Below are 8813 nucleotides of genomic sequence, written 5' to 3'. Positions count from 1 at the left end.
CTGCCTGGTCACTCTCTACCACATGACTGTTTTATTTCTTTTAAAAATGATTACAGTGTTAATATGTTTATCTTATTATTTTATTTGCGTCTTTATTTTTTTATTTTCTCTACCCCACCTTCAATTAGAAATGCATTCCAGGAAAACAAGACTATGTTTAATGTTCACATTTATGTGACAGTGTACTTAAGATATAGTCCCTACTCTTAAGAAAGATATGTAGTAAAGCAAATAGGGAATACACCTAAATAGGTATGAAAGACAATGTGCAAGAAATACTATAAGTGAAGGTGAGCCACAGATTGGAAGAGGTCAAGGAAAGACGACTTCTAGTTACAATTAATAAGGAAAGCATTGTGATCGAGGTGATCCTTTAATTGACAAAGGATCTGGGCTTGAGGGTGATTTAAGGGGACTATTCCACTCAGGCTAAAGCATAGGCAAATGTTTTTCAAGACATATTGAAAATGAACCCCAAGCTGCCATCCAAGAATGATGGAACAGAGACCAGGTGAGGTAGCCAAGGCCCTCCAAAGAATTTTATTATTTATTTCATTATGTGGCAAAAATATTTCCCATCATTCAAACTAAGAAATTCAAGGCAGTTTTTCTTAAAGATTTGAAAACAGTAAATAAATAACTTATTTTAAATAATTACATTGCCTGGCATGGTGACTCACTCCTGTAATTCCAGCACTTTGGTAGGCCAAGGTAGGTGGATCACCTGAGGTCAGGAGTTCAAGACCAGCCTGGCCAACATGGTGAAACCCCGACTCTACTAAAAATACAAAAATTAGCCAGGCATGATGGTGTGCACCTGTAATCCCAGCTACTCAGGAGGCTGAGGCGGGAGAATCACTTGAACCCGGGAGGCAGAGGTTACAGTGAGGGGAGAACACGCCACTATACTCCAGCCTGGGGGACAGAGTAAGACTCTGTCTCAAAATAACAACAACAACAACAACAAACACAATAACAACAACAAAACGACCCGTTGGCAGGGCACGGTGGCTCACACTTGTAATCCCAGCACTTTGGGAGGCCGAGGTAGGCAGATTGCCTGAGTTCAGGAGTTCAAAATAATTTGGTCAACATGGTAAAACCCTGTCTCTACTAAAATATATATTAAAAAAATAAAATAAAATAAAAAAGAAAGAAAAATTTGCTGGGCGTGGTAGTGGGCACCTGTAATCCCATCTATCTGGGAGGCTGAGGAAGGAGAATTGCTTGAACCCGGGAGGCAGAGGTTGCAGTGAACCAAGATCCGGCCACTGTACTCCAGCCTGGGTGACAGAGTGAGACTCTCTTTCCAAAAAAAAAAAAAAAAAAAAAAAAAACAAAAATAAATTACATTCTCCTGTAAAAGGAGCATAATCACATAGCTTATATAGCATATAATCAAATACTTGGCTACCTATAATAAACCATGCTTTACTTCCCTTGGACAGGAGATTGTTGCTTAAATAATAGAAGGGATAATCTCAAAGAATCTTAAATCCGATGTTTCTTCTTCCCAATGATTGTCTCCTCAAAGACAAGATACACAGTATTTTTGAATATATAAACAAACTAACTGTCTAAAATAAAAAAAAAATAGCTGTGACTGTAGATGCAAAAGACCTGGAAATTATTCTTTGTTACCAAAAATGGTACTCTCTTCTCCCAGATGATATTTAAGCCCGGCGAGCACCCCAATCGCTCACTCCCTGTTCCTCACCCAGATATTTGCTCTTGTAATAGTCTTGTTCTTCTTACAGCAACACAATTCTCTCCAACAACCTCCTATATCCTTATAGGCAATGGGCTGTGTCCAACCCTATTAACACAAAGGATGCAGTGAAATAGATCTTGAGGTACCATGTAGTGCAAAGCCCAGGAAAGAGGTTTTGACTATGACATGGCCCTAGTTGCTTATGAGCATTGTCTGATAAATCACCCAGTTAGACCCCTACTGCCACTTGGCTTCTGTGCTGCTGTAGTCTGATCTTTTTCAAAGCAAACTCCACCCAGCCATTAAAATACGTAAGGAGACCATTACTGACTTTCAATTTCTTCACAGAAAAATAAGTTAAGAACAACCACACATAAACACATATATACCTAACACACTCCAAGGCTAGTGTCACTGAAGATTTCATCAGCTGTCTGACAAGAAGATATTTAATTAACTCTCCTACCTGTCTCTCCCTGCATGATACAAACAAATCAAGGAGCTTTGGAAGAATAATTAATTCAAGATGTAAAAGCAGCGTCAGATTAAAAAAAGAAAAAAAAGAGACGGAAGCAGTAGGATTCTGGAGTGCTTAATTTTCATTAAATAGCACCCTTGCTAAGAATTTTGCCACCAAGCATGCCTCTGAGGTCAGGACTTAGCAAGTCCTGATCCACCAAATGTATACAATAAACCTGAGGGTCCTAACAGAGGGCCACATCAGAAGGTGAAAGTATGCCTTTGGAAATGAGTGCATACAGAGTATTAAAGTAGCTCTCCAATCTCATCTTTGGAAGTGTGTAGGTTGGGAGTTCTCAATGGTGAGGGTGGGTGGTGGCTCACACCTGTAATCCCAACACTTTAGAAGACTCAGGTTGGCAGATCACCTGAGGCTGGGAGTTCAAGACCAGCCTGACCAATATGGTGAAATCCAATCTCTACTAAAAATATGAAATTAGCAGAGCGTGGTGGCACATGCCTGTAATCCCAGCTACTCAGGAGGCTTAGGCAGGAGAATCGCTGGAACCCAGGACGTAGAGGTTGCAGTGAGCTGAGATCATGTCACTGCACTCTAGCTTAGGCAACAGGAGCGAAACTCCATCTCAAAAAATTTAAAAAATTTAAAAAAGTCAACTATATCCTGGCTGGGTACGGTGGCTCATGCCTGTAATCCCAGTATTTTGGGAGGCTGAGGAGGGAGGGAGCATCACTTGAGGCCAGGAGTTCGCGGCTACAGTGAGCTGTGATTGTGCCCCTGTACTCCATCCAGCCTGGGTGACAGAGCAAGACTCAATCTCTAAAAAAAAAAAAAAAAAAAAAAATTATTTCCCTTCTGTCAACTTACGTGTGCAGAGGAACTCTAGCCTCTCCTCCTATATATAACCACCCCTACCCAATGGGAAGAGATGTAACTTTCTTAATTGATGAATTTGGAAGAAGTGCTTGAGTGTGCTTGGTTCTGCTCTTCCTGCTCTCCACTTTGGGGCTGATCTTGTCAACAAGAAACTTCCATTTTCTGATAGACAGTTCCTCACAAGTGAACTTTGATTTTCCTGTTTTTCCTGTCATGGGGATGAAGCATGAACAAGATCAGTGTATCACAGGTATTACATCACTTTCTCCAGATTTGCACAGTTTTGTAGTAATGAAGCTACTATTTTGTTCTCTATCTCTCTGGTGTCTCCTTCTCTCAGTGATTTTAGAATTTGGAAAAGAAGGATGGATGTATTTATTGATACCACAACACTTCTTTCACCTTGTGGATGGAATGTTTAGATACCTGTTATGATTTAAATGTGTCCTCCAGAGTTCAGGTGCTGGAAAATTCATCCCCAATGCAACAGTGTTGGGAGGTGTGGCCTAATGGGCATTTAGGTCCTGAGGGATCCACCCTCATGCAGAGATTAATGCTGATTATGAAAGAACAAAGTCTGTGGTATTCCTTTACAGAAACACAAAATGAACCAAGACAATACCATAAAGATAATTTCAATGATTTTCTGTTTTCTTTTGCTACATTAATAGAGTCTTAATAACTTTTTGACTTCAGGCAAACCAGGATAAAATTAAAAGGAACAGTCACACAATCAGAAATTGTTCTTTTTAATATGTTTTAATTTGAAGTTATGAAAGTTAGAAAATGGTCTTAAGAAAGAATTCTCAAATGGAGGAATGTAGGTCAGGAAACCCTACATGCATTTACAAGAAATGTAAGACTGAGAACAAACTGTCATTTATTTCCTATAGCCTCTGTCTGCTACATTTTCATTAATAACAGTTTGAAGAAATTTACATATTTTTAAAAAGTAGCCACACTTGCCAGGTTTTCTGCAAGGAGAGTCATTTGCTTCCCTGGTTACATCTTTAATACTAGTTGGTTCTCCATGCACTGAAAACAATCCTGCTCCTGATGGCCTCAGGCCCTCTCTTCTGACTCTGATTTTCCTCTTCCAAAACTTCTTGATTAGCTGACTGTGCAGATCCCTTGTGTCAGGTCAAGTTTTGTCCAGCTCTTTCTTCCCAATACACTTGGTGCTTTCAACCATCTCCTGATTTTCAAGCTTTATCAGTCAGAGGCTTTTTCTTCCTCTTCATATACCAGACATGTACAGTCAATAATAACCTCCTCCTAACATTGATACCTCAAACACTTCTGGATGTCAGCCTAGGCCCTCTACAAATTTGGAAGGATTAGTGACTACTTTTGCTATGTATACAACACTTTAAAAATGTTATGATACTTATACAAATACAAAAGTACATAGGCACAAGGTTATTCACTGCAGCATTCTTTGTAAATGCAAAATATTAGAAACAACCCAAGTGCCATACATAGAAGAGCGTTTGAATAAACTAACGTATAGCCACACAATAGAGAACTATGCAGCAATAAAAATGAATAAGAAGATATCTTATTAAGTAAGATGGATGAATTTCTTGGATGTATTGTTAAGTGAAAAAAAATCAAAACACATATAAATATCTACGATATGCTACTTTTATTTAAGAGACAGGAATACAAGAAAATATATATATAACCTGATAATATATGCAAAAATAAATACAGGAAAGATAACCCAGAGACTAATGACATAGCTTACCTAGGTGGGGAAGATGACATTAAGGTAAAAAGGATGAGTAAATGAAAATGAGATAAAAGGATTGGCAGGAGTCATACTTTGCTGACTACAACTTTTGTTATAGCTCTAACCTGTAGAACATATCAAAAAATGAATGAATGAAATTAACTCATTGCTGGAGAAATCATATAACCATATGTATGTGTATATGTGTGTGTATATATATAGCCATGTGTATATGTGCATGTGCGTATGTATGTGTTTGTATTATACACATATTTCCTAAGAGTATTTATTGCAAACACCTAGAAGCAATAATATCTTAGTAAGCATCAGCTCACCTAGCATCTGGATCTTGATTTCTAAATGCAATTTCCCAATAAAGAAACTAGGACTCCTTGGAGAAATTGTTGATTCCAAAGTTGAGCAGGAAAAGTACAAGTTAAGCATGGAATTTTTGTGGTTCCAGAAAGTAAACAACTACTCAGAAAATGATGGGACCATGTTCAAACAACTCAGAGCCTAATGTGACATACCTCTCAATGGTCAAATCTAGGAAGAGTCAAGCAAAGAATATACACTGATGGAAAGAGATTATAACCCATACAATAAAATAGATATACATGAGTCCATATTGATGGAAGTAAACAATTAAATAAATAGATAGGGAAGAAGAAATAGCTCTTCCTTACAGTAAAATTCCAATTAATTTGCGGGAATAATGAATAACAAGTGACCATTAGGTAATCAACACATAAGGGTTGCAGGCAGGAATCATGGGTAGATAATAAAATTAGTAGACAGAAGTATGAGAAAAGGGACACTTGTATGGTCACAAAATATCTCACCATAAGACATTCATTACAAGGAATAAATGGTCACCTTACAGTGATAAAATCTGGCGGGCCTATCTTCATCAAGTGATCAAAATTAGTATCACTAATAACAAGCCATAACATCATGTTCTCACTGTTTTGTTGTACTGAGGAGGACTCATCACACAATTATCACAATGCTACACATTAGGCTGCATTCTTGACAGAAATGTGTAATCTCAACCTAATTATAAAAATAAATCAGCCAAGTCCAAATGGAAGGAGAGTCTAAAAGATAAATTGTTAGTACCATACAAGACAAAAGTGTTAAGGTCATGAATGACAAAGAAAGACTGAGAAAATACCACAGACTGGAAATCACTAAACAGACTTGAAAACTAAATGCACTACCAAATTTGGAATTGGACCTTGGACCAGAAAAAAGGACATTAATGAGAAAATTGATGAAATTTGTATAATACACATACATTAGTTAAGAATCTCTAAATTTGAATGATATCAATGCTAGCTTCCAGGTTTTGATAATTGTAGTATGGCTATGGAAGGTGTTAACATCAGGAGAAGCTGGATGAAGAAAATTTGTGTTACTTTTACAACTCTCTAGTAAGTCTAATATTATTTCAAAATAAAATTCTAAAATATTCTATACTTCATCCTCTCATTAACACTATTGTGTAGATATTACTACCCCCACTTCATAAATGAAGAAACTGTAACCCAAAGAGAAAGCACCAACATTAAGATTGCTAAACAAATGAGATGCTGGATCCAAGTGTTTTTGACTACTACTATGAACAGGTATTTTCAATATACTACACTGCTAAATCTTTCCTTGGTTTTTTAATTCTAAAATTAGATGGGCTCTGGGTCATCTCTTTTACTTATGGTACAGACAATAGTAATAAAATATTCCTGCTTTAGATAGACAACAGAGGCCAAGAATAATTGTGTGATATTACAACAAATTGAAGAGTGATTGAGGACATGAACACTTCCAAACAGACCTATAATTAAAACCAACCTACCAAATTCATCAGAGAAAACAGTAATATCTCTGGACTCTTTATGCTCTATATTAGATGACAAATTCTTTTAGTGCGAGGGCAGTCACTTAATGTAGAGCATAAAGATGCTGTTGTCTATCTTATCTTGAACAGCTAACATTTTTCAGGGAACTACTATAAAGCAGACCTCATGCTTAGAGCTTTATATACAGTGTTGCATTTCTTCTTTGCAATCTTCCATGAGTTAGGAACCAACATAATCTCCATTATCTCAGGAAGATATATCATGGGCTAGGTATCTTGCCTGGTGGGAAATTTAGATCCGAACTTTCCATCTGACTGCAGAGCCCATGCTCTTCCCAACTGCACATAATACTCAGTGTAAATGGAGGGTAAGTGCATTTAACTGTAATATGTTGTTCTCTTCTTCCTTTGGTATCTTTGAAAACTCAGTGTGCTTCTAGAACACACTTATGACTGCTGGTTTCTTGAAAAGGTCAGGCAGTGTCCCTGAAGGTACATTTTTCCATCACATACTATGCAAGCATATCTCTTCCAGCTCTGTCATTTATTGTTATGGATTTCCTATATTTTCAATTATGTTATTTTTTTCAGCAGATTAAATCAGACTTGAGGACAATAAAGGGTTAATGAAATGATCTTGGTGTAATTACTCACTATAAAACATCTCCCTCTTGGTTGAGGCCTTATTTGGAAAAAAAAAAAAAAAAAGCCTCCTGGGGCAGCAGCAACAAAGGAAGCTGATAAAGGAAGGGAGGGCCGCTTATTCTTTAGTGAGTTTTATTGCAAATGGAAAAAGCATGTTACTTGTCAAAGGCATTATTAGGAAATTCGCTGAAAGATAAAAAGTGGAACCAAAAAAAAGAACCCCCCTCAAAAAAAATAAAAATAAAAATAACAGCCTGCTTTGCTTTTTCTCATTGCTCAGGAATGTTTGTATTTGCTTGTTTAAAATGACAGTTTGAAATGTAAGATGGAAAATGACTGGTTGACACAAGCCTTTGTTTTCTACTCTGTGCCTATTGTACCTGCATGCACTGTATATGTATAAATCTTGCCAACCCTCCTTCCTCCCCTCTCCAAAGTGTCTGGATAATGACACAATTGGAATGCTTAGTACTCAAAGTTGTATCTTAATTGAAAGAGAAAGAAAAGGAAAACATTAAAAAAGACAGCAATAATAAATATCCGGGGTTGTCTTTTACCTAAAGTGAAATGGATTTACTCTATATTTAATCTTTATTACCTAGTCATTTTGTGGAAGGTGTTTTGGTTGATGCCTGGCTTTTTTTTTTTTTTTTTTTTTTTTCTACAGCAAAAAGCATTTATATAACTCAAGCTGTTAAAATCATGGATAGAAATGCCAAGATTTTGAAGTTTTGCCTCCCTCCGGTGTGGAAGCATGGTACATCGCCATCTACGAACCTGAAGTCATCAAATCCCCTTTTCCACTGATTTACACTGGTGATAAATGAAGCTAAATAAAAAACCAAAGATCAAAGCAGAAAATCTCAAGAGATCTGTGTGCTTCATATTTTAGACAGCTTTCTACATGAAACTACTAAGGAGTGGATGGCAGAAAAACATTGGATTCCAGTTCTATCTCAGCCCTCATTTGGTTTGAACACTAGAAAAGCTTCTCGCTAACACCTTTACCATGAGTCTCATTGCATTTTAGTTGTCTTTCTAAAAAGCAAAGTTAATCTTGACATTTCCCCATACAAAAGAATATTTTAATTACCTCAAAACAAATAATAAAATTAAAATTGTTCAGATAGACATTTAAGGCCCTTCACAACTGTAGCCTTTTCTAGAGTCTTATCACTTGTTTGTCATCTTTGTCATCTTTGACAGGCTTTGAAAAGTGGAATAGGAGGGACAGTAGCCTCTGACAGGGTTTGGTAGATTACTAGGTGACTCAATATGATTCTTTCCCTGCAGTTTGTATTAGGAAATCTGGAGGGAAATCATCAAATTGTTAACAGAAAAGTAAGTGGACAGATATAGAGGTAGATTTGAATTAATAGTAAAGGGTTAGAATAAAAATTTAGAAGCTTTGCTGCAAATATTTCTAGAGCTGCTTAGGATTCAAATGACTGACTTTTCCAAGCTCAGAGACTAGTTTTGCTACTGTTTCTGCTCCTTCTTAGCTTGGATGCTT

General features: G+C 36.9%; 1 long non-coding RNA gene across 1 annotated transcript in view; it reads right to left on the bottom strand.

Annotated features, from left to right (window-relative positions):
* Positions 1 to 8091: 8091 nt before the first annotated feature.
* Positions 8092 to 8813, bottom strand: part of LOC117092217 — a 43910-nt gene continuing 43188 nt past the window's right edge. Inside the window, exon 3 of the long non-coding RNA XR_004440673.1 lies at positions 8092 to 8608. This is a non-coding gene — a long non-coding RNA (uncharacterized LOC117092217). The remainder of the gene's footprint in view (positions 8609 to 8813) is intronic.

Source organism: Trachypithecus francoisi, unplaced genomic scaffold (genome assembly GCF_009764315.1).
Source record: "Trachypithecus francoisi isolate TF-2019V2 unplaced genomic scaffold, Tfra_2.0 Contig01440, whole genome shotgun sequence".
Taxonomy (NCBI): Eukaryota; Metazoa; Chordata; class Mammalia; order Primates; family Cercopithecidae; genus Trachypithecus; species Trachypithecus francoisi.
This window is presented reverse-complemented; position numbering and strand designations above follow the sequence as displayed.